This window comes from Triturus cristatus, chromosome 2_2, assembly GCF_964204655.1.
Source record: "Triturus cristatus chromosome 2_2, aTriCri1.1, whole genome shotgun sequence".
NCBI lineage: Eukaryota > Metazoa > Chordata > Amphibia > Caudata > Salamandridae > Triturus > Triturus cristatus.
The window spans coordinates 964,833,542-964,861,134 of NC_140582.1; the positions used below are offsets into that span (position 1 = coordinate 964,833,542).

At 43.5% G+C, this 27,593-nt stretch overlaps 1 long non-coding RNA gene across 3 annotated transcripts in view; it reads right to left on the reverse strand.

Moving 5' to 3' along the window:
- LOC146863005 (uncharacterized) overlaps positions 1-27,593 on the reverse strand; it is a 429,804-nt gene that overhangs the window by 361,019 nt on the left and 41,192 nt on the right. For 2 of the 3 annotated variants that reach the window (XR_014978203.1, XR_014978204.1), the window contains exon 2: positions 17,347-17,487. The exons of the other annotated variant lie outside the window; for it this stretch is intronic. This is a non-coding gene — a long non-coding RNA (uncharacterized LOC146863005). The remainder of the gene's footprint in view (positions 1-17,346; positions 17,488-27,593) is intronic. 3 annotated transcript variants of the gene reach the window in all.

Here is a 27,593-nt window from a genome sequence, read left to right on the forward strand (position 1 = left end):
GGTATTAATTGGCATGAAGGGCACCGAGAAGTGATCCCTCAGGTTAAACAGAAAATTCTTGATTTTGCAGTTCCGAGAAATAGGAAAGAAGCCCAAAGCTTCATTGGTTTGTTTGGATTTTGGCGCCAGCATATTCCTCATTTGAGTCAAATATTGGCCCCTTTGTACCAGGTCACTCGTAAAAAGAATGCATTTGAATGGGGTAAACCACAGCAAGATGCGTTCAGTCTGGCAAAAGAAGCAATTCAGCATGCTCTGGATTTATGGCCTGTATGTGATGGTGATGTGGATTTGAATGTGTCTGTACAAGACCTTTATGCGAATTGGAGTTTGTGGCAGAAACAAGGCAAGAGTAGAGTACCGTTAGGTTTCTGGACCAAAAAGTTACCTGATGCTGGTGAGCGTTATACACCTTTTGAGAAACAGTTACTTGCATGTTATTGGGCTCTGGTGGATACCGAGCAATTGACTTTGGGACATGATATAGTTTTGCGACCTGAAATTCCTATCATGCAGTGGGTTATGAGTTCGCCGAAAACTCACCAAATTGGACACGCTCAAGAGGCGAGTGTGATTAAATGGAAATGGTATATACAAGACAGGGCACGTGTGGGACAAAAAGGAGTTGCATCTTTGCATGAGCAGGTGGCACGGGCGCCATCAACTGAAACTGAGAGTGAATGTTCCGTACCTTTAGTACAGGAATCTCCTGTTAAGTGGGGTAAACCTTTTGATGATTTGTCCGCAGAGGACAGAAACCATGTCTGGTTTACGGATGGTTCAGCAAGGTTCATAGGGACGAAACGGCATTGGAAGGCAGTGTCCTATAATCCGATCACACAAAAATTGCTGAGTACAACTGGTGAGGGTAAGAGCAGTCAATTTGCTGAACTCTATGCTGTTTATCAAGTTCTGAAACAAGAGTTACCTGGCACATGTCATATTTTTACCGATTCTTGGTCTACTGCCAATGGACTGGCAGTTTGGTTACCGACTTGGCATTCCCATAGTTGGAAAATCCATTCCAAAGAATTGTGGGGAAAAGAATTATGGCAGGAGATTTGGGAAATGCTCCCACAGAGTACTGTTACAATCTTCCATGTGGATGCTCATACCCCGATAGACTCTCTTGACAAATTCTTTCATAACATTGCAGATGAGAAATCTAAAATTGCTGAGGCAGTGGTGGACACGCAAGATTCTGATATTGCGGGATTGGCGAAATGGGCCCACCAGAAAGCAGGACACTTTGGAGAGAAAGCCACTAGCAGGTGGGCTGCTGATCGAGGAATTTATATTCCCCTAGATTTAATTAAAAATGTTATTCTACATTGTCCCATTTGTCAGCATATCAGGCAGCGCAAAGTGCCCCAAATTGTTAAAGGTCATTTACATCGCGGGAAATTGCCCGCTCAAATTTGGCAGATTGATTACATTGGTCCACTTCCTATGAGTAGGAATTGTCAATATGTTTGCACCATTGTTGATACATACAGTGGCCTGTTGGTGGCCCTTCCCTGTAAGCAAGCTACCCAATTGAATACTATTAAAACATTGGAATTGATTATGATGTATTATGGTGTGCCATTCCAAATTCAATCTGATAATGCATCCCATTTTCGTGGAAGATTGGTACAGGAATTCTGTGTGGAAAACAATATTGAATGGGTGTTTCATATACCATATTATCCACAGGCCTCGGGTCTTGTGGAGAGGTTGAATGGCCTGCTGAAAGACCAATTGCGCAAATTAACAGATGACAAGTATAAGAATTGGCGAGATTTTTTGCCTCAAGCGCTATTGATTTTGAATAACCGTCCTTTTCTAAATGCTGAATCCCCACTTATGCGTTTGTTTCCTCCGAATGTTGATGCTAAGCCCAATGAGATCAGAGAGACTGTGATGTACTGGGAGATTACTCCCGGAGCTTTGGCTCCATGCAGAGCGACCCCAGGGTCGGCAGGTTTAGACTTGCATGCCATGGATGACACCATTATAAAAAGTAAAGATCGAGTCATCATTGAAACAGGTGTTGGTGTTCAGATACCACCTGGAAATTTCGGATTAATTGCCCCTAGATCGGGGCTGGCTGTAAAAGGCATTCAGGTGCTTGGAGGAATCATTGATAGTGATTATCAGGGAGAGATTAAGGTGCTCCTGCTGAATAGCAGTGAGGTTGACTTACTGATACATAAAACTGACCGAGTGGCTCAATTGCTAATAATGCCTGTTTTCAGTGGTGAGATCACAAAAGGCACTGCCCCAACGTTGCTAACTGTACGAGGCCAGAAAGGTTTTGGCTCCACAGATAATCCTGGGGCCAGAGTTTGGGTGCAGTCGCCTAAGAATCCCCCTGAACAAGCAGAAGTGATTGCAACCGGTCAAGACAACACCATTTTAGTTATGAGACCAGGGAAAGATAGCTGGGAAGCAGTCCCGGCTGACAAATGTTACTTACGAGAATGAATAATGCCTGTATTTGATTCTTTTTCAGATCATTCTTTGGACTGTTGCTGCAGGATGTGTCGGCGTTGGACTCCTTTTGGGATGGTACGACGAGAGAGGAGGGATCCCATCAACCCGGGCTGAGTTGAGAACCCGAGTGTCGCGTTCCTTCGCTGCGTGGGATTCGTCGCCAAACGTTTGGGTTACATTGGCCAAGCAAGTGACGAAGACCCCTCATTTCTGCTTGACACCGATGAGATCGGTAACGGATATACTGGCAACTTGTTTGGTTGCTGTCCCTGCTTCATTGGAGACTCTGATTCATATTTTTAATATAACAAATGCTCGCCCCAATGTTCTTCTGGGCGATTTCGCTGCCCATGAGTATTGCCCCTTGTGTACTGTACTGTCAGACCCGATACCGCCTGTCCAGTCCCAAATAGTTACCTATAATATCACACAAGGTGATTTATGTTTTTTCCTTACTTGTGATCCTAGTGCGATTTCTGAATGTATGCGTTTAAAGTTGAAAGGTGCCACTTCATTCACCGCTCATGAACGAACTTTGTGCTTTCAAAGGACACCGAAAACATGTACTTCTGTTCAGAATAACATGACTTGCAAGAGTATGGTAGTTACCCCCAGTCACTATCGCACGATGTTGCTACCTGCCGGATGGCTTTTCTCATGTGGTAATACTTCCTGGCCATATATCCCCGCAAATATTTCTGGAGGCCCTTGTGCCATTACTAGACTGAGCTTACTAATGTTCTCGTCACATCCGAATGCCAACTCTCGTGTGATCCGAGATACAGTGAGGTTACAGGAAGATTGTGACTCATCTTTGCATTTATATTCCAAGTCTGAATACCTTAGCCTGGCTGTTTCAATTGTTGGTGTTCCTGCTTTGGCAGTTTATAATGCCAAATCTATTGGGAAAATGGCCTGCTGGATGGTAAAATCCATCAATCATACTTCTACAATCCTGTCTGACATGCTATTAGACGCCCAGGGTGAACGAAGGGCTATCTTGCAAAATCGAGCGGCCATTGATTATCTTTTGCTTAAACATGGACACTATTGTTCTGATTTTGAGGGTCTTTGTTGTTTTAACTTGTCGGATCATACAAAATCCATTCAGGTTCACATTGATAAATTACATGACTTGACAGAAGAAGTTAGAAAACACATTGACCAGGGCTGGTTTGACTGGCTCTTTAATTGGTTACCTGATTTGCATTTGTTATGTCAAATATTAGGAGGTATTCTGATTGCTATTGGCATTTTGATTTCTATCTGTTGCTTTATTCAGTGTATTCCTTCACTACTTCAATTCTGCACACCTGGTACTAGACATAGATCAGTTAGTCTTGTTTCAATATTATTCTTCCACAGATGTTAGTTTTGTTTAATGAATGTATAATAGACTGAAGTCAAGGGTGAAATGTTCTGCTTGATTTTCCCGGCCTTCTTGTGTTAACAAGTGATTGAATGTGACTTCAGTCTCTTACCATTCAAGCCTAAGGGTTAGAGTAGTGAATGGAGCCTATTTACTAGGCACTTCGACATGATTCTGTGCTCTTCCCCATAGATCAGGGCTTGCACACATAGCCTAGGGGATAGATTCGTTAGTATTAGGGATTTCATGGAGCTGTGCTGAATTCAGGCCTGGTAGGCCTCAAACGGGAGAGACTCCATCTTTCTTTCTGCTCCGGCAGCTTGGGATGCTTCTAGGTCAAAAGTAATGTTTTAGTTATGAGGTGTTATTCGCTTGTAGAGAACCGGTTCAGGCCGGCCCTTATCGAAGGATTGTATTTTTCTTCATGCCGAAGACACTACATCAGGCCGGCCGGCTGGGAACGTGTCCTTGGTACGGGGAGGTACAAGAATTTGGTGGGCGGCAGGTTACGGGCCGTAATTTTCCATGAGGAAATGCACCTCTATATTAGTGAAAGTCTGAGGCAGTTACGTGTTCAGTCCGTAGGCGGCATCTTGCCGTTAGCAGTAAAGCTACTACTTATTCCAGGGAAGACAGACGCCATCTTGAAGGCGGAGAAGAACCGAGAGACAGATGCTTTCCTAACAGAATAGCCAGAGAGGAGAGAGTAGCTGATAAGGAAGAGGTCCCAGTGACTCGGAGAAGGGTGATTCCAGGCGAGCCGAGGCACAGACGAGAAGGGAGCCTAGATGACCACTGAGTGCAGGCTACATACTAAGGTGATGTCGACCCTTTCTTATTAGAGTGTACAACTTAGTCTTTCACTTTTCTTTGCAGGTTATGTGTTATGTCGTAATGTTATGTGATTGTGTATGTAATGAGTAATAAAGTATCCAGTTTGTAGTGAACCAACATGTGCTGCGTGTTCTTGTATAAGAGGGTAGCCTATTCTTCTAGTCAGCTGCGGCTACATGAACAGATGTTAACCCTGATCAGGTAAGTGGTAACTGAATAAAGGAAAGAGGAGCCCCTCGAACCTGAGAACAGGCTATGCCCGAACTGGCAATCCTTGTGTGGTCTGATGAATAGTGAGACTGATTCCCTTTTTGTATGTTATGGTGATCATAGGATGAACTGTCGTATGAGACTGCCGTCTAGGTAGAGAGGTCTGGATTCGTAGGGGATCGCGAGGCCGCCGATTGTGATACTGTCGTATGGGCAGAGAGGTCTGGGTTCGTATGGGACCGCGAGGCCGCCACTTGTGATACTGTCATATGGGCAGAGAGGTCTGGATTCGTAGGGGATCGCGAGGCCGCCGATTGTGCTGATACTGTCGTATGGGCAGAGAGGTCTGGGTTCGTATGGGACCGCGAGGCCGCCACTTGTGATACTGTCGTATGGGCAGAGAGGTCTGGATCCGTATGGGATCGCGAGGCCGCCGATTGTGCTGAGACTGCCGTCTGGGTAGAGAGGTCTGGGTTCGTATGGGACCGCGAGGCCGCCACTTGTGATACTGTCGTATGGGCAGAGAGGTCTGGATTCGTAGGGGATCGCGAGGCCGCCGATTGTGCTGAGACTGCCGTCTGGGTAGAGAGGTCTGGGTTCGTATGGGACCGCGAGGCCGCCACTTGTGATACTGTCGTACGGGCAGAGAGGTTTGGATTCGTAGGGAATCGCGAGGCCGCCGATTGTGCTGAGACTGCCGTTTGGGTAGAGAGGTCTGGGTTCATATGGGACCGCGAGGCCGCCACTTGTGATACTGTCGTATGGGTAGAGAGGTCTGGATCCGTATGGGATCGCGAGGCCGCCGATTGTGCTGAGACTGCCATCTGGGTAGAGAGGTCTGGGTTCGTATGGGACCGCGAGGCCGCCACTTGTGATACTGTCGTATGGGCAGAAAGGTCTGGATCCGTATGGGATCGCGAGGCCACCGATTGTGAGGTCTTGGTATGCATAGTAGGAATCCCCTGTCCTTAGGTGATAGATATATGTGGTTGCAGGATTGTAAATAGGTTCTAGGGAGGGGGTAACGTTCTGGCTGGGTTAGTGAGGCTCTGATGAGCGGGTTCTATCTGATCCGAAAACCCAAGCAGAACAAGTCCCAATAGTTGGAATCCTATAGAGATACATAAAAACAATTTATATCAACATGTTACATCTTTTCAAAAGATTATCAGGGTTATCTCTTCTTATTTCATCATAAATGCAAACTGTCCACAAGCATCCTCCTTAACTCATCCATCACATTACCCTATCTAAACAGCAATCAAACTACATTCATGCCACACCAAAAGGGGGATATTGGTGAAATATCACTTAAACAGAAGAATATTGGACAATCTGGTGTGTCCAATAGACCAATAAAGAGGCTACACCATGAAGGTAGTGGTGGAATTGATAATACATTTTTTAGGGGCGCAATGCTATGGTCTATGTGTATCCATTATGAAGCAAATAGTCACCCATATTATAGCGAACCCTGGAATTTGCACTAATTATGTTATGTTATATTTCCCAGATATTACCTGAAATAAAACTTACATGAGTCTTTTAGTGAGCAATGTCCATAAGGATCCTGCCAACAATACTGTACATTCAATTATATGTATATTCTTCGGAAATTCATTGGTTACGCACACCCTATTTAGAAAAAAGAAATTCAAATACCAGACTACTTAGTTTCGTGCTAAGCTATAAATGATGTCAAGTATATTATGTCTGGAAAATAAATACTTATTATGTATACCTTGTGTTTGATCAAATCCGGGTCTAAATGGACCAAAGGACAACGTTTCTTGCTTGGCTCACAGATTCGACACAGTCTGTATCTATTTAAAACAAGGTTTTTCGTGAGACCTGAAGAAAGAATATATAGATCTGGTTTAAACTCTATTCTCAGTAAACACATATCGCAAGGATATATATTATTCAATCACTAATAGATCCCTAAGTGAAAAGAAACTCACTCAAATGGATTGAGAAAGAATAATTTGTAATTGGCACCGCTGTTTAGACCATAATAATGCGTGCCTCTCACTAAGGCTATGCGGGCCGAAAACGACTCCGGACCTAATGGTTAATAAGGACCAACCCATAGTGAATCATAGACCACAAATATAGGGACAGCCATATTAGCCTCGTGTACACACCCTACCAAAATCTCATTGCATATGTCTATAGCGGTCTCTGCATGCACATAAGGGCTCCTGTTTAGTCATTCAAAAGATCGAAGTGTGTCCCCTATACTCCAGAAAGGACATCTAAGTATGCTGTTAAATGAAAAGAGAATAACCCGACACCACTACGTGCCGAAAATACTAAAGCCGACATAAAGCTAACTGCGACCGAGCAGCACGGCCCAATCGTCATTTAACAGGATTTCATCAGGTTCACACAAGAAAAAAAAAAGAAACAGAATGTGCAATTTGGACAGAATACCTTGAATACTGTCTCAACAGTTGGTAACCGTGCCTTCATCTGATGTAAATAAACAGATGTATTATATCCGAAAATGGTGCCGAAGAAGCACTGTGGAAGAAATATTCTAATCAGCCCAAATGCTTAACAAATAACCGAGCAAACCACCAGCCCATCGCCTTTTGTGCTAAGAACCTACCTCAATATCGGCTTGTTACGATGTACGTGGCACGGTCTTCCTCGTCGGGTAAGTGTGGGATGTAGAGAACACAGAATTTAAATACCGAGCACTTAATTGCATTGCTAGTCGGAAGTAGATACATCTCTTCCGGGATAGACGCCCCCAACTTCAGGTCCTATATGTTTTGCCACAGAAAGAATGCGCCATCTTGGAGAGGAGCATTTAACATGACGGACAGCTAACATTCACGTCACAGTTACTAGCGTCAAGCACAGTTTGGCAAGTTAGACCCAAGAGGGATGTAATGATATTTTTCGACATACGGAGACAAACACACCAGTTCAAGACTGGTTTCAAGAATAATTTCGGCCGAGTATAAATCGACCCCTACACAGTCAATACCATCCTGGCAAAGTGCACAGTATTGTTGAAACTATGCATGTTTAATCTCAGCAGGCAATACGGTCCCCAATAATGGTATTAAGAAATCATAATGGTCTCAGCAATGAGGGTACATCTCAACCGGCCGTTCAATGATGTGGGGCGCCATATTGGAAAGGTGCAGCAAATACACACACTGCCCGTCAAGTACAGGGAAACAAAGTATATAATAGTGGCAAACAATGCCGAACGAATGATAATGTAAGTTGCAAAAGCATCCAGCCTTTTCAAAGGCTAATGTGCCGAAAGCATACTATCGTGGCACGCAGACTAAACAAGCCTAATCACGGCAACTATTAGTTACGCCGCTACTGGTATCCGACCAATCAAAGACCGGTTGTATATTGAACCAACGGGAATAAATAAACCTCAGTGATATGATAGATAATGTACAACCACTCGCTGGTATCATGAGCCAGATTGGGCAGGTACAAAAGATATAAGTCGCCCCAATGCGGTACAGAGGTCTAAATAGGTATATTTAAATACAGATCAGTACTATTGCCGGAATAATGTTTAATCACACTGACTGCCAAACGGGACAGGTGCGAGTATAAACACCAAAGCACTAAACTGGCTCTACCAGTACTAATCATCTTGCTACCAACAGATTATCCCATTCCTCTCTCGAATTAAGTCCCTTATAAACAGTATTAAGATGGGAAATGTACCATTGTTCACGAGCTTTGCGTTTGTTTGCAATATTACCACCTCTCCTATCTACTCTAACCTTTTCCAGAATGAACCACACGAAGTCATTTTCTCCATGTCCAGACTCAAGAAAATGTGACACAAGAGGGGCAGTAAGTTTTTTCGTTTTGATTGCTGATCTATGCTCCTGTAACCTGACTCGTAATTCCCTACCTGTTTCCCCCACGTAGCCTAAACCACAGGGGCATCGGAGAAAATATATCACATTTTTACTCCTGCAGTTGTTCAGAGTATTGGTTCTCATGGTGCAACCGTTGTATATGATCTCTTTTGTTTGTAGGCATAGAGGGCAGATATTACAAGTACCGCATCTATTGTTACCAAAGGCTGGATGATTTTCAATTGTTCTCTGGCTCTCACCCTTTTCTTCACGATATGTATGCACCAGCATGTCTCGTAAGTTTTTTTTTTTTTTGAATGCATACAAAGGTCTTTCTAGCTTGACCTCTTCTTCGTGATTAAGAATGTGCCAGTTTCTGTTGACAACATTCTTGATTTGATTACTCAAATTGCAGAATTTGCTCACAAACACCACTTTATTAGGTGGCTCCTTTGTTGCAACCGGTTTGTTAACCAAGGCAGCTCGATCGTAGAACCGTGCACGTTTTAGGGAGTGAGTAAGGAGTTTCTTGGGATAGCCCCTATCTCTAAACTTGCCTTTAAGAACTTCTGCATGTTTGTAAAAGTCCTGTAGGTCCGAACAGTTCCTCCGAAGACGGAGGAACTGACTAAACGGTATGCTTTCCCTTTGAGATTTAGGATGAAAGCTTGAGAAATGTAGTAGAGTGTTTTTAGCCATAGGCTTTGTAAACAGCTCCACTTCCAATAAAACACCAACAATAACACCAACATTCATTCACATCAAACTATCCGTGCCTTACAGAGGAGAGATATCCTGATTCCGAACTACAATGCTTTCGCTTTGGATAGAGGAAACACATCTATTGACTTACTCTAACAGTCCCTCCATCCGGAGGTCGAATAGATCATGTAGTTGATTTGGAATTTGATAGAAACACTTTAACTCTCATATTAATCAATAAAATATTACAATAAATAATCACCCAACACAGTTCTTCAAATAATGATTTTTCTTTATCTAATTAAATTGCAAGTTAAATCCTAACAATGCCATATTATCTTTTGTGATATTTACCTATTCTGGCTATTTGTCGTTTTCTAAGTCAGCACCAGTCCTCAGAAAGATCATCAGTATTCTAACGTCCCGTCCTCTTCTGTCAGCATGGGGTGTCGCATAGAGTAGCATTGATCAGGGTGCGTCTCAAGCACAAGGGGTGGTGACCAACCTTTTTCCCTCTCTAGACTACTAATATTTATACCAAAATTTACATAAAACAGTATCATTTTCTTTATTTCCAGACCGCGGATTGGCTGAATTCAGCCCCGTCCCAAAACTTTAAGAAACATTCTCAAAATTTCTCATACGGATGATGAATAAACTAGGCGCATGGGAAAAGCTGTTCCCAGGTCAGGAAAGTATCAGTCTATTGTGAATAGTTGGCTTTTGGTTCCCAGATGGCAACATTTGCTCCATGTTCAGGGACATTGGCATCTCGCCCAGAGTAGTCTTCATGGACCCGGCTCAAAGGTTCATGGTAAGGCCATGACAAAGTCAGTGCAGACGCCTTCCTCCATCGCTTAATGCATGAAGTCATGTACTTTAGTGAGGATTCAGTCGGCAGCCATCTTTTAGTAGGCCAAAATAGTCAACTTAAGTAAAAGAAACACAAATCACAATTAATACATAGAAATGACTAAAACAGTGTTATTCCCTTACTAATACCCTTATGTGTATGCATTTATCTAGCCATATGCAACATTTAAAGCTGTTAATGCTGGTTTATTTAAGCGCAAATCACGTTAACACTGCTTAAGCTAAACATATACATTTAGTATGCGTACAAACTTAGTTCACTTATTATTTTAGCCATGCAAATGCATTCCCACGTGTATTCTCTTGGTTAATAAGGTTGATTAATTCAAACACAACACCCTATTATTTATTAGGATTAGTTCTTTATTCGTTTTAATATAAACATATATAAATGGATTGGGTATACTAAATTTTTTTTATTTTACCCGCTCCATCAATCCCCCCTTTGGTGATTATATCACCACAAAACCTACAAAATTTCAATTTATTTCCCCTTTTGCAGAAATTTTGAAATGTCTTTTTGCTTAATTAAAATTCTGTTTCTCTTTCGTCTTCTCTCTTTGTTTTGTCATACATACTCTCCTTCCACTCTTCCATTTCTATTTCATTGAGATCTTTTTCTGGTTTCTTTTCTCTCTTTTTGTAAATTTCTCGTTTAACTTTCTTTTTATTTCTCCTATATCTACATCACATACATCCTAATCTAAGTATCAATAATACGAAAATCACACAGGTTAATGGAAATAATATTTTCCCTATTATAGTACAACCTAATTTACCTAAGAAAGCTTTAATAGCAGCCATTTTATTACTAATTCTAGTCCAGATACTTTCAACCTCCAGTGGTTTTATTTCATCATGCAATTCTGTAATATTCTTTATATAGACTTTTAGATCTCTGCTTTCGTCATGAATGTAAGTGCAACAATGTTGAACTTTCAGCATTCCACAGACTCCACCCTCTTTGCCAATAAGATATCAAGGGCAAGTCGATTTTGCATAATCATAGCACGCATGGCAACCAGCTCAGTGTTTACCAAGAGAAATCCTCCAGCGGTGCTTGTTGACAGGCGGTCCACTATGGTGGACAATTTCCGAATATTATTTGCATTCAAAGATATTCCCACTGCTGGTATCAAGGCTCCAAAAATATCACCTACAATTTCTAACCAAGTTTCTCTTCGGCAACGCATTCGTAGGTTATTTGGTCCATTATTTTCTACTCTATCCATGTGAAAAATCGTTGGAAAGACCAGGCCAACATAACATGTGCCATACCAATGGTCGGGCAACCTGTAGTAAGCCTTGTTCCCACAAATATAATACAGTCCAGGGAAAACTGGATCTTCTCCACCTCTAAATCCCCATCCGGATGCAATGAAATTAGTATCATGACATTCACTAGTCCCTATATAAATATAATCATATTGGGACCTTTCCCTCATGATGCATAGTTTGCCTGTCTGGGGTGAGTCTATAGCTATTGTCGGTTTAACTCCACCCGGTGTCTCCTTTTTCCCATCTATTTCCCAAATGTTTTCCCCTTCCTTATGTCCCTCTGCATCCTTGTGTATTTTCAATCTTCTCTCCTCAACCATATCCAAAAATGTTTTCTCCTCTGTTTTCAAACTGCAAGTTAAATTGTTCTTAAAAATATATTCTAGAGTTAGTCCGTTAGTTTCTATAAAAATCTCTCCTAATACATTAGCATCTTTAGCTGGATTTAATTCTTTATTCTTGGGCAATCGTCCAAGAATATTATCTATATTAGACAAATTATATTCTAATTTCCCTACTTGATAAAATATACTAGTCAAGACGCTACATGTTATTCCATAAGTTGCTGGGAGGTGATGATAAGTCACCCCTTCTGAAACAGATGCAGGTAATTGCATACATACGTAGCAATCTCTTACTTCCATTGTTTTTACATATTCATACAATAATCTAGAAAACACATTACTAGAAAAATCAGTTATTGACCTATCTTGATGCACATGCTCTGTGCTTGTTCCAACCGGTATTACTTTTTGTGAGTTTTTCACTATATTAGTCATATTCTCAGTATGTCCTGCTAGTGTCTAAAGTTACTTTGAAAGAGATCAAAAGAGCGAGTACGCTCCAAAGAAGCATTAATAGTCCGGTACAACAACAACATGTCTTGCACCACCTTCTCATGAAGGTACATCTACTCTTGTTATTATCTATGTTAGCCATCTTGTTAGAATTAACCGTGTCTTTTGACTTAGCCTCTTCTACTCTGCCTCTTGTAGCTTTCCTACAAGAGCTAAGACCTTATCAGGTGATCCAAAATACTTCAATCTCTTATTCAATCCTGTGTATTCCTACAAGGATCAATTTAAATTACTCAGCTCGGCCTTTCGTCATTTTTCACTTCCTTCTCGTCATCCACATGCAGGATTTCCTGATCTTCCGCTTCCTCTCCGATGTCGGATAAGATAACTCAGGATTTCCCCTGTTTCTTCTTCTTTTATCAATCTCAGCAAAGTCTCCTCTGGATTTCCTTGACTATCTGCCTCTTCCCTTTGTTCAGGCAGTGCCACGTACGTCCATTCAGGTGACTTATACTTCTGGTTTGGTTTTCTTGCTCGTTTGTTTGCTTCTGACACTTCTGTTTCTCCCTCTTTCTCTGGATGCTGACTGGTTACTTCATTTACTTGTTCAGCCTCTGAGGGTTTAGCTCGTGTCAATCGATATCTCAGCTTCTTGATTTTGTTTGGCCAAAGATCACCTTTAGCATTTCTTCTTGGTTTGCTGTTTCTTTCCTCAATCCAAGTTCTCTTTCTCAGAACTCGACCCTCTGGTATTTCAGTTTCACTGTCCTCAGATTCTGTCTCGTTTGACTTTTCTTTTTCAGTAATTTCTTTTTCCACCTCTTGGGTTGGCCCTGCTTCTGTCCCTCCTCGGGTCTCCGGCACGCAATCTCCCTGCTGGCTACTTGTCCCTTCACCTAGCTGAGTGTTGCAGTTCCCTACACCTCCTCGGGGTTTTTCCGCAATCTGTCCCTCTCTTTCTGTGACTGTCCCTTCTTCTTCTTCCAGTATTTTCTCAGGTGGAATTTCTTCTACCCTCTCATTTGGTGTAAATGTTACTTCTGACTGGACATTCTTTTCTTTTCTTTTCTTCTTTCTGTGTTCACCATTGGCGTTTTGCTCATCTCCAGAATCTGAACTATCTGAAATCTGCAATCTTTTTCTCAGAATTTCCTCTCTGGGGGTCTGAACTAGTCTTGGCTCTTTTTCCCCCCTTTCAGGATTTTCTTTTAACTTTATATTCTCATTGCTTGACTCATCACTTGATTCTGATTCGTCAAAGTATTCTTTTCCAATGCCGTCTGCTGGATTTGGAACTCTCAGAGTGTGACTTGCATGTATCCAGTTTTTCAGTCCAGCACACTTCACAGCAGTTGTTGAGGTCAAGATGACCTGTCTTGGCCTTCCCCACCTTGGAACCAGGCAATTTTTTCTTCTGTGGACTTTTATCCTCACCCAGTCCCCTAAGCTCAAATCATGGGCTGGTTTCTTTTCAAGTGTGGTGGCATCCGCTCCAACCTGGTGAAACACAGAATGAACTGCGTCAGCCAGGCCTTTACAGTAATCCAAAATCATGTCATCAGTTATAGTCATCAGCTTGTTGACTGGTACAAACACGTGTCTCATGGCGCGTCCCATGATGATCTCGTGTGGACTCAAACCTGTAGTTCTGTCTGGAGTAGACCTAATGGTCATCAAAACCAGAGGCAAGACATCAAGCCATTTCAAACCTGTGGCTAAACACATTTTCCCTATTCTGTTTTTGATAGTACCATTCATTTCCTCGACCACACCAGAAGCCTCTGGTCGGTAGGCACAATGCAGTTTTTGTTGTACACCCAATGCTTCACAAATCAATTTCATGATCTCATTGTAGAAATGTCCTCCTCTGTCTGATTCTATGGTTATTGGGATCCCGTACCTTGGGATGAATTCCCTCAACAATAGCTTGGCTACTGTGATTCCATCATTTCTTCTGGTCGGGTATGCTTCCACCCACCTAGAGAACAGACAAACTACCACCAACACATACCTCAGTTTGTTAAAAGGGGGCATTTCAATGAAATCTATTTGCATTCAGGTGAAAGGTCCTCCCTCCCGGCCTATGGTGCCTAGACTCACCACAGTTTTTCTTCCAGGGTTGTACTGCTGACATGTCAGGCATCCCTGACAGAGACTTTCTGCTATTAACCTGAATTTTGGATTGTACCAGGTCTGCTTAAAAGCCCTTATCATAGCATCCCTTCCCAGATGTCCTTGGCCATGATACATCCGTGCCATGGTTGACATCATGCTATCAGGCATTACTGGTCTTCCATCCCGATAGACCCACACATGATCTTTTTCCCTGGGTGCACAACCTGCTTTTACCCACTGCCTCATTTCCTCATCAATTGCCTCATCCTGCAACTGTCTCACCTCATCCCATGTTCCCACAACGTTAGTAAACATCATGGAGCAAGAAGAGATTTCCTTTTCTTTTGACCGATTAATTGAGTATTTATTTCGGGCACAATACTGAGCCATGTCGTTTGCAAAACGGTTTCCGGTAGTGATGTAATCACTACCTTGTCCATGAGCAGCACATTTTACCACAGCCAATTCTTTGGGCGTTTGTATCGCCTCAAGCAATTTTCCAACCACTTCTGCATTCCTTATGGGAGTTCCACTTGAGGTCAGGAAACCTCTTTTCAGCCATAATTGGCCAAAGTCGTGGACAACTCCCAAGCCATACTGGCTATCAGTCATCACAGTCACTCTCGCATTTCTCCCAATTTTGCATGCCTTGGTTAATGCCACTATTTCTGCTACTTGAGCGGATTTAACTCCTTTCAAGGGTGATGCTTCTATAACTGCTGAAACTGTGCATACTGCATAGGCTGCGCTCAACACTCCTTCATCCGTTCTCAAACAGGATCCATCCACAAAAAACACATAATCACTTTCTGGTAGTGGCAGATCTCTTATATCAGGTCAAGGTTTTGTGCAGTAGTCAAGCACATCCAAACAATCATGATCAACCTCTTCTCTTATCTCCACTCTCTCTGCATCAGGCAAAAGTGTAGCTGGATTCACATGCACACATCTTTCCAGACTCACATTGTTTGCACCTAGAATGACTTTCTCATACTTAGTCAGCCGACTATGTGACATGAACTGTGTTCGACTCCTTGTTAAAAGGATCGCCACACTATGGGGTACAAACACTCTTACTGGATACCCCATCACGATTCCCTCACTCTGCTCTAGACTTCGGCATGTGGCCGCTACTGCTTTCAGACATCCTGGCAGACCTATCGCCACTGGATCTAACATTGACGAGAAATATGCCACTGGTCTCCTTTGCCTTCCATGTTTCTGTATTAACACTGAAAGTGCGCATCCATTTCGCTCACTACAGTATAGCTCGAACTCCTTTTCATAGTCTGGCATACCCAGCGCAGGGGCTTCACAAAGACTGCTCTTCAACTGTTTAAATGCTGCCAATTCTTCTTTGTTCAGTTCAAGGGGGCCTTTTACCTCGCTTTTTGTCAATTTTACCAATGGTTTGGCAATCAGGGAAAAATTACTTTTCCACTGACGACAGTAACCAACCATTCCTAGGAACATTCTCACCTCTCTTTGGGTCATCGGAGCTCTCATTCCTCTAATGATTCTGATCCTGTCTATGGTTACTTTCCTCAGGCCTTTTTCGATATTATGACCCAAGTATGTTACTTCCTTCTTACAGTATTGCACTTTTGCTGGAGATACCTTCAGTCCTCCATCTGCCAAATGATTTAACAAAGCTATAGTTTCTGTTTCACAGGCCTCACGTGTCTTTGACGCCACCAATAGGTCGTCAATGTACTGGACTAAAACTGAACTCTCAGGCATAATAAGACTTTCCAGGGATTTCTTCAACAACTGATTGAAAATGGAGGGGCTCTCTGTGTACCCCTGTGGGATTCGGCACCATGCCAAAATATGGTTTCCAAACCCGAAATGCAAAAAGCGGCTGGCTGTCATGATGCAACGGAATGGAAAAGAAAGCATGACACAAATCAATTACTGTGTACCATTCTGCATCGTGTGGGATCTGATACAAAATTACTGAGGGATTTGGAACAATTGGACAACATGAGACGACAATCTTGTTAATCTTTCTCAAATCTTGCACAATCCTGAATTTCCCACTCGGCTTTTTCAGTCCCATGATAGGCGAGTTACATGGACTGCTCATTATTTCCCTCAACACTCCTTGCTGGATCATTTTCTCAATCAAAGGGGTTACTCCTGCTATTATTTCAGGTGTCAGTCTGTATTGTGGAATGTTTGGGTAAACTGCTCCTTCCTTTACAGCAATTCTCACTGGGTCTACATTTCTCATCAGGCCTACATCTTCCCCAGTGAAATCCCAGACTGCTGCTTTCACTGTCTGTTTCAATTCTGGGGGCAATTCATCTGGATTGAATACTGCATAGGTTCCAGCAACTTCACACTCTCGGTTAGCTATGGTCATTTTGTACAGTACATCTTCATCGGGTGTTTCAAAGGCTATTCCATCTGGTGAACAGAATATGGTGCAATTCATCTTGCACAACAAATCTCTTCCTAATAGATTCACAGGACTGGTGTCACACACCACAAATCGATGCATGTCTGAAAATTTCCCTATTCTGACCTTTACAGGATCAGTAAGGTACGTTTTAATCTGGGTGTTGGACACACCAACTACTTGGATTGTTTCATCCGAAAGAGGAAGATTTTTCACATCTGCTGATCTGACAGTGGATCGTGTAGCTCCAGTGTCTACTAGAAAAGTAATGTTTTCGTCATTAATTTTCCCATCTACAAATGGTCCTGTCTGATCTATTTCTAGAGATGCGCCAAGTACGCACTCTGCTTCCTCTTTTCGGCACCGTCAATAAATCTCTTCTGGCTCACTTTCGTCATTTTACAACCAATACTGTGACACAGCGCTCGCGCGTTGCGGTTTGTTTACCTGTTCTTCATTGTAGAATCCCGTTTCTTTGCTATATCTCTGTGTGCTCCGGCTCTGTGGTAAGGGCGGTTTTGGCACCTGATTCTGTAGATTAACAGCCTTCTGCTGTTGCGGCGGTGGGCCACTCCCCTCACACTGCACCTGTGGATTTAATGACGGATTTTCATCATTAATACCTGGAGGATATTTACACTCGGATTTCCAGTGCCCAAATCTTCCGCAATTGTGACAAGGGAACTTTTTCTTGGCTTCTTCTATATTACCCTTTCCTGGACCAAACTTTGATTTACTGCCTGGATTATTTGCTTGTTCTATCAGCTAAGCTTCCTGTCTCTCTGCAACTTTCACTTGAGCCCACATTGCCTTTTCTTTTAATTTTCGCTGCTTTGCCTCAATCTCATCGCTAAAGTATTTAGCATGCCTCAGGATCTCATCTATTTTCTTGCTCTGCCAGTCCACGGTGTGCTGCTTGATCATGTCCCCAATTTCGGGACGCAGACCATACACAAATCTGTACACAAAATGACTCAGGTCCTTTTCTCCCAGACTGTCATCCCCACTAAACTGTTTGAAAGCCAAAATTAGCCTCTCATAGTATGCGTGGACTGACTCTTTCGCTTCCTGATGTGTTCGATCTATTTTAACCCAGTCTGTTTCTTTTGGAGGCACTTTGTTTTTCAAGAATGCCATGACCTGTTCATATTTCTTCATAACCTCGGGGTCGGGGTCTCCTGTTTTGGGATCTCTCGGGTATTCTTTGTTGGGCCAATCTATGACTATCTTACATTCTGCCCACAAGTCTGCTGGCACTATTATATCAAACAGACTATTCAAATCAATCCACAGCACTTTTGACAATTTCACAAATCTGTCTACTTGTCTGTACCACTCGACCGGTTTTTCCCGTAATCGAGGGAAGTCATTTGTAAATGACAAAATGTACTGTCTGGTCCATGGGACATGCACATATCCCCCTCCTGGAATCTCTCTCATCGGGAACTCCATCACCACCTTCTCCTTTTCTCTCACAGGAAACGCTGGAAATGTTCTGTCTGAGGTGTCATCCCGCTTCCTACACCACCTGCTCTTCCACTTGTCCACATCTCCCCATTTCCTCAATACCGTGATTATGTCCCTAATCTGCCCTATCGGTCCTGCATCATTCAGATTCTCTATATCTTTTTCTGTGAAGTCCACTCGGTATGGTTTCTGTAAAGCCTTTACCTTGTCCATGTCAATTCCCATTTCACTCACAATTTCTGCTAGTTTGTCATGTAAATTCTTTGCTCTCCAAATGACACTTTTACAGAGGAACAGCAGTTCCTCATCTTGGTAATTTTTCAGCTTTTCTGTGGGGATGGTCCCTACAATCAATTCTTCTAATACCATCCGTAATTTTGCCACATCAATGGTATGAGATTCTTTATCCTGCAAGCCTTTCAGCCATTCATTCAATTCTTCAGTAGTTATGCTCACTGATTTCTCTACATTCCCTGGTTCTGTCAATCTCTGTGGTTCTAATATTGATCCTCCTACCATTCTACTTCTCTCGGCAGTATCAGAACAGTAAAATGGATTCTTTGACACATGCAATTCCCATTTACCCATAGTATGTCCCCAGGGACTCTCTTTTGCTCTCATCAGGAGCTGTTCTTCCTGTCTATTGTTCACATACGGGACCGTTAGTCCATGCCCACTGTCTTTCTGCTTCTCAAAAATAGGCATAACAGGACCTATGGTCACCGGAACAGTAACTGCTTCGAGATTTTTCATCAATTCTCTTATTTTCTCTGTTAGTTCTCATGTGGTTTTTGCTAATTCCTTAGAATTTTCACTCTCTGCCCTATTTCCCTTCTCTTTAAGTGAATTTCTTCTCTTTACTTCTGGGGTCACAACTTCTGTTTTAATGATTCTCAAAGTCTCCCTCACTGGTGTCTCTGTAGTTGGCGTTTCTGGTTCCTGCCTGTACGGAGGTGGGCTTTTGTAAAACATATCGTCGAGGACATCGTCGTCCGTTTCGTTAGCCCCATACCTCCGGGTTTCTACATGATTTTTCTTTTCTAGGCATTTCCTTCCTCCACTTTCTCCTTCTGTTCTAACGGGAAACAATCCTTCAGTCATACTAGCATCTCGCCACCTTCTCATTCGGTCACAATGAGTTTCACGATCGTTTGGCCGTCCGAACATATACCGATACCTACTGCCATTTCTCTGTTTCTCTCGCTCATGCATCTCATCTTCCCACTCTTTCAGTGCCTCAAACTGCGTAGGCCTAGGTCGCGGATCTAAGCTCATCATCCTCTCCCGTAAGTTCCTCAATATTGCCAAATTAAAGGACCCATCCTCTGGAAACGCTAGAACTCCATCTTCCTTTGTATACTTTGCCCAATTGTCTAACCAGATGCAAGTATGGTACCCATATTTCGCAACTGTCCTTCCCTGTCCTTCCCTAGTCACAATCTCTTTGTCTTTTACAAACCAATTCCGCATTTTACTAAATAAAGATTTTTTCTTCTTTTCGGGTGAATGATAATACATCTCCCTGTCTTTCGTGAACCCTTTAGTCTTTTCTACAACTGTACGATCTTTAGTCCAATAGCAACGCGACTCTTACTCCTGCACCAATCCCGGCGCGTCTATGTCACTGTCACAACCTCCAATCCTAGCGCGGCTCACACCAACGCACCAATCCTGGAGCGTCTACGTGACTGACTAACTGTCCAATGCCAGCGCGGTCCACCTGACGTCAACAGTCGCTGCAGCAGCTGCTGCTCCTGTCTCCTGTCTACCCCTCCTTTACAAAACTACTCGGTAGACTTTGTTTCGATTTTACAATACTTGTTAGTTACAACATACAAACATCTCCATTGTCTGCTCCGCTAACCACAGACTAGCAAAAGACCTTTCCCACGAGAATTCTGTCTTCTCGAGAGCAGCGCTTACCTCTGCCCTACTACAGAATCATTACGTCCGTTGGCAAAGTAGCGCATCCCTCTACTTCACCCCTTTTTCAAGCGTCAATTAACTGTTTTCTCCGGAATTATAACACATAGGTGGAAACGCAATGCTCCTGAGAAATAAAACCAGAGTTCCGCAATTAACCCGAATGCTATTTCATTCACGCACTTTCACACAAGGAAAAATATAGATCATTCACACAGAATCCTGCCTTTTCCGAGAACAGCGAACAGTCTGTCCTACTACAGAATTTTAACATACGTTTAACAAAGCAGCGCTTACCTCTACTTTGTCCTTCTAACAAGCTCAGAGAACACCTGCTACCTTTTCAGTGATAAGCGTTATCGGCATACCAATTGGTTTCCTGGTACTTAAGACCAAAATTTCACAGGTAACCCTTTGCTATCATACGCTCTTCTCTCACACAGAAATTGTCTCTAATGGCAACACACACAGCGATGTCACCAAATCGAACCCAGACAATGCGACGCGCAACTTCAATTGTCACACGTTTTTCCCGTGTACCTACGGGCAACTACAATCCCGTCTTTCCCGAGAGCAGCACTTAACCCTGCTCTACTACGGAACTGTCATCAATTCCCGACTTCCTACCTCCCAGAAGCCGTACAGACAACATAAAACTCAATACGACTTTAACATATAGGGTTAGTACATATATCAATACCAATCAATAATCGATAAGCTATATACATGCCAAAATCATCAAACCAAAACAATAAAAACCATCATCTTGCTACCAGAAATACTGGTGCAGTTCAGAACACAAAATCTCCTCCTGCTTCCACGGACGGAATGATTCCTCAGTCACACGCACACACACACATCACACGCTGGTGGGGCCCATAACACCAACATTCATTCACATCAAACTATCCGTGCCTTACAGAGGAGAGATATCCTGATTCCGACCTACAATTCTTTCGCTTTGGATAGAGGAAACACATCTATTGACTTACTCTAACAGTCCCTCCATCCGGAGGTCGAATAGATCATTTAGTTGATTTGTAATTTCATAGAAACACTTTAACTCTCATATTAATCAATAAAATATTACAATAAATAATCACCCAACACAGTTCTTCAAATAATGATTTTTCTTTATCTAATTAAATTGCAAGTTAAATCCTAACAATGCCATATTATCTTTTGTGATATTTACCTATTCTGGCTATTTGTCGTTTTCTAAGTCAGCACCAGTCCTCAGAAAGATCATCAGTATTCTAACGTCCCGTCCTCTTCTGTCAGCATGGGGTGTCGCATAGAGTAGCATTGATCAGGGTGCGTCTCAAGCACAAGGGGTGGTGACCAACCTTTTTCCCTCTCTAGACTACTAATATTTATACCAAAATTTACATAAAACAGTATAATTTTCTTTATTTTCAGACCACGGATTGGCTGAATTCAGCCCCGTCCCAATACTTTAAGAAACATTCTCAAAATTTCTCATACGGATGATGAATAAACTAGGCGCATGGGAAAAGCTGTTCCCAGGTCAGGAAAGTATCAGTCAATTGTGAATAGGTGGCTTTTGGTTCCCAGATGGCAACATTTGCTCCATGTTCAGGGACATTGGCATCTCGCCCAGAGTAGTCTTCATGGACCCGGCTCAAAAGTTCATGGTAAGGCCATGACAAAGTCAGTGCAGACGCCTTGCTCCATCGCTTAATGCATGAAGTCATGTACTTTAGTGAGGATTCAGTCGGCAGCCATCTTTTAGTAGGCCGAAATAGTCAACTTAAGTAAAAGAAACACAAATCACAATTAATACATAGAAATGACTAAAACAGTGTTATTCCCTTACTAATACCCTTATGTGTATGCATTTATCTAGCCATATGCAACATTTAAAGCCGTTAATGCTGGTTTATTTAAGCGCAAATCACGTTAACACTGCTTAAGCTAAACATATAAATTTAGTATGCGTACAAACTTAGTTCACTTATTATTTTAGCCATGCAAATGCATTCCCACGTGTATTCTCTTGGTTAATAAGGTTGATTAATTCAAACACAACACCCTATTATTCATTAGGATTAGTTCTTTATTCGTTTTAATATAAACATATATAAATGGATTGGGTATACTAAAACATTTTTATTTTACCCGCTCCATCATAACCACCTATAGCGTTGCTTCCAACGCCATTACCAAATCTATCAGGAAACATTGGCGTATCCTTGAAAGCAACAACAGAAGGTGGGAAAAACCTCTATTTTCTTTCAAAAAAGCCCGTAGGCTAAAGGATGGGTTAGTACATACACGCCCAAAAACCAATGACAAGGAAGAGGAACTCTCAGTAGTTAATGCGTGGGGTCTCCCCAAAGTCACTGGGCACTTTCCATGTGGGGCGTGCAGTGTCTGCCATTTGACCACACTAAGTAAAACAATTGGATTTGGAAGCAGGTAAAAAATGGATACAAAGGTCACACACAAACTGCAATACTACCAATGTGGTCTACCTTATTACATGTACATGTAAACTACGATATATAGGTATGACCACACGTAAGATAAAGCAGAGTGTGTGCGAACATCGTAGTAATATCCGTTGTAGAAAAAACACCACAAAACTAACAGAGCACTTCCTCAAATCTAACCATACTACCAATGACTTACAGTGGACTGTTATTGAGTACATAAAACCAGGAAAGAAAGCCTTTCAGATCCTCTTTGCGAAAGAACAGAGATGGGTTTATCGATTGGCCACACATCTGAATGGGCTCAATGATAACATACCGTGAGGCACAGTGATGCGTCGTTGAGAGTTCCTTTGTTAATTAAGTTCTGTACTTAAATTGGAGGCTCTATGTTCGTGAGTTGCGCAATCATGATTGACCAACTTTGAATAGCTGAAATTGCGCATTAATAGTGGTAGTAGGTATTTGAATTATTTTGCACAGAGCCTACATGAAAAATGCCTCATATGATGTTATTGGTGAGAGGTGGGTTTGGCCGTTATTATGAGATACGAGTATCTTTAAAACCCCCACCCCTCTTTTCCCTCCTTTTTCCGCTTTTTCTGATTGAATTTGCGAGTATTACCCTTGGGACAATTTATAATATGGTCCTAGTAATATATTTTTCCGCTCGTAATTTCATTGTGGCGGTTGACGAATATTCTAACAACATTTAGTACCTTGACACTCACATCGTAACAATAAAGTTTTCCGCTTGCTAATCCTAATATGGTGGTCGGTGTATAGCCAACTAACATTCTAAGAACTCCCATTGTAACAATAACGTTTTCCGCTTACAAATTCCAATTTGGCAGTCTATGCATAGAAGACTAACATTCTAGTCTCTAAGAACTTCCTCGCAGAGTTACTTTTTAATTGGCTAAACGCGAGTCACATGACGAGTGACGTGTAGCCCGCTTACCGATACCTGGCTTTGACTCTGCCTTTAAAAACGTCTTGAATAATGAGAATGGTGTCGGCGGGATCCCATGAGAGGCATCGAGTAGGTGTACAGCGGGCGGGAGGCTTTGACGAAGTAAGCTGCCATTTCTCACAAGATACGAGGTAACATTTGGGCCTTGTGATTGAGTTTACGATCTTTTGGCAGTTTTCTTCTTTGCAGTGTGTGACTACAAGCCACCACCCCCCTCTGGGATCCATGGAGAAATCCTCCCTTGAGTTTTATGTAAGCTTTTTTTCTCGTTTCACTGCTACGGGAATTACGACTGTTTGTAATAGTTGTACCCCGTTTTTTTAATCAGGTTCACGCTTTTTAATTTGCGTTAATGTCCCAATATGCCAGATGTGGGCACCCTACTTAGGGGCCGATTCCAATCCTGGAAAAAGGCTGTACGAATCGTTGTACGGAGCATTTTCTCTGTACGACTAGTACCCGGTAAACTTTCCATACAACCTAGGAAGTACGATTCGTACAGAAAGCCTATTTCCGTACGTTTCGTACAAAAGCCCGTACGGGTCAAAAAAACCTACGATTCTGACCCGGAACAGCTTGGACGCGACGTCCGGACGTATTCAGGCAGCGGTTTCCGGCCCAGCAAGTACAATTCGTGCCTACATCACTCCGTACGGCTCTTTTTTTACGGGAGCCAAACACAGCCGGAAAAGCAGAGTCCTACGCGAACCGGTACGCAAAGGAGCCCCGGTACGTGATGTACACACCATGAACCCCATCGTACGTGTCATCCCGGTCCTCCTAGCCTACGACCTGGTGCACCGGACCCGACGCACACGCCGCAGAAGGTAAGAACAACACCCAGGGGCCAGGGTGGGGGTGAGGGGCAGGAAACATACCCCATACCCAAAGCCAAACCTATAATATGGAGCCCATACATTACCACCAGGGTCTGGTCACTTGGAGGGGCATGGCCAGAAACCCCTGCGTACCGCAACAACGGAAGTGGACGTGTACGGTGCGTTACACACGTACCCCTATGGCACCAGTACAATAGTGATACGGACCGTACACACGCAATGAATGCGTGGGTACGGTGCATTTCACACGTACCCCTACGGCACCAGTACAATAGTGACACGGACCGTACACACGCAATGAATGCGTGGGTACGGTGCGTTTCACATGTACCCCTACGGCACCAGTACAATAGTGATACAGACCATACACACGCAATGAATGCGTGGGTACAGTCCGTATCACATGTACCCCTACGGCACCAGTACAATAGTGATACGGACCGTACACACGCAATGAAAGTGTGGGTACGGTGCGTTTCACACGTACCCCTACAGCACCAGTAGAACAGTGATACAGACCGTACACACGCAATGAAAGCGTGTGTGTACGGTGCGTTTCACACGTAGCCCTACGGGACCAGTACAATAGAGATACGATGCGTACACACGCAATGAATGCGGGGGTACGGTGCATTTCACCCGTACCCCTACGGCAGCAGTACATTTGGGATACGAGGCATAAACACGCCACGAATGTGGGGTTACGGTCTGGCCCTGCATGTTACCTTTATATTGGTGTGTGTGTAGGTCCAGGCCAGCAGTGTTCTGCTCCAAGGGAGTGGGTGGGTGGGTGCAGAGGATTCCCAGCAGTGGCCTGCCATATGGGGGTGGCTGCAGATCAATACCAGCAGTGTCCAAACATGTAGGGGTGGCTGTAGAGGACTCCCAGCAGTGGTCAGCCATATAGGAGTGACTGTAGATGAATACCTGCAGTGTCCAGACATATGGGGGTGGGTGCATATGACTCCCAGCAGTGGACAGGGACATGGGGTTGGGTGCAGAGGACTCCCAGCAGTGTCCAGACATATGGGGTGGGTGCCGAGGACTCCCAGCAGTGGACAGAGACATGGGGGTGGGTGCATATGACTCCCAGCAGTGTCCAGACATATGGGGGTGGGTGTCGAGGACTCCCAGCAGTGGACAGGGACATGGGGGTGGGTGCATATGACTCCCAGCAGTGTCCAGACATATGGGGGTGGGTGCAGAGGACTCCCAGCAGTGTCCAGACATATGGGGGTGGGTGCCGAGGACTCCCAGCAGTGGACAGAGACATGGGGGTGGGTGCATATGACTCCCAGCAGTGGACAGAGACATGGGGGTGGGTGCATATGACTACCAGCAGTGGCATGCAATATATGGGGTGGGTGCATATGACTACCAGCAGTGGACAGAGACATGGGGGTGGGTGCAGAGGACTCCAGCAGTGGACAGAGACATGGGGGTGGGTGCATATGACTACCAGCTGTGGTACTGTAAAATTCGGAACCGTGTAGGTGGCATGGTCCCACCATGCCAATTTTGGTACCAACAAACCGCAAATGAGTAACGCGGTATGTATGACTGTTTTCATCATGTTTCACTGATGAATTCACCGTGCATACGATACCACATATTGAACCCTTTGGGTTCCATTTTAGAATAGTAGCCATTTTGTGGTTGCCCTCACATAGGCTGCGCACTAAGGCCCTGCCTAGGCCTGAAAGACACGTACACCTTCTGTGACTTCTCTCTGACCTGTGCAAACTGACTCCGCTGCCCAAGGTCAATCCTGTCCGGCCGGTTCCTTTCTTCGCGGCCTAATGTGATTAGCATCAGGACTCGGCCCATCATAAAGCCCCTGTTCGCACACGATCTCTGACTAAGCTATTTTCACACCTGACTCTGTTTCCTACTTTATGGCTTGTTTTACGAGCAGGAGGTGCCCGTTTTATTGGGGTCCGCTGTTATCTGATGAGGGTTCTGAGCCTTGCTGGGTACAATGACTGCATGCTTAATGAACTGAAATGTGGGATTGTCATTATGGCTCTGCTGTTCCTTTGAAACGAAAATATGTGAATGACCACTTGTAAAACAGGGGCGGTGTTGCCCCAAAGCGTAATTTTGTGTATATAAGTAGAGACTGGTTTTTGGTTAAGGAGCAGTCTGAGAACATACATCGTCTTGTACTTCTCGGATACCTATGATTGGTCTGCAGCCAATAAATACGATCTTTGATTTCACCTAGAAGACTCTGTGTTTCTGTGGGTCTGAAACAGGAAGAATCCGAAGTCTTAGGGTGTGTTCCCCTGCACCGCTGGGTTCTAAAAACCCAGTACTTCAGTTGGCGCCCAACTCGGGGCGATTTCAGTGGTACCGGTCCAAGCCAGAGGTTCGTGAGGGGCTTCGTGTGGAAATTCTGGAGGAAGGCCGCCACTTCATCGACCCCTGCATGTCGACGTGGTCCGAAAGTCTTTTCTGCGAGGTTCTCCGCGTCCCGACGGCTACGAAGGACTGCTGCCCTGATTAATCGCCCTGTTTTGGACCCTTGACGATTTGGTAGAGCGAAACAATTGAGAGAGTCTTCTGGTGAAGTCATCGATACCTCAGTTAAGTATAAGTGGAGCGTCTCCCAGTTTGTTTGGTATCCTTCGGGATTTTGGTATCCTTCGGGATCGCTTTGATTTGGGTCTTGCAAGTGCCAAAGCCAGAGGACTCGTGTATTCACGAGACTATGGTATTCGATAATCCTTTGAAGTTTGAAACTAGACTAGTGAGCGAAGATGCCTGGTTCTAGTATATTTGGAAATTTGTTTTGTTTTGGTTGTAAAAGGGATTCCCGATTAGAGGATTCGTGTCCGGTTCCTCCAATTGGAACTCCAACTTATGTGCTTTATGTGAAACATGGCGTGGGCCCCATTACGTATAATGAAGTATGGATCCGATACACCAGGAAGGATGGTGTTTTAAAATGGCCCCAAAATGGTAGTTTCGACACAGAGATTCTAGATAATTTAGAAGTTAAATTGTTCAAGAAGAAAGCCCGGCCGGCGATGTTTGATT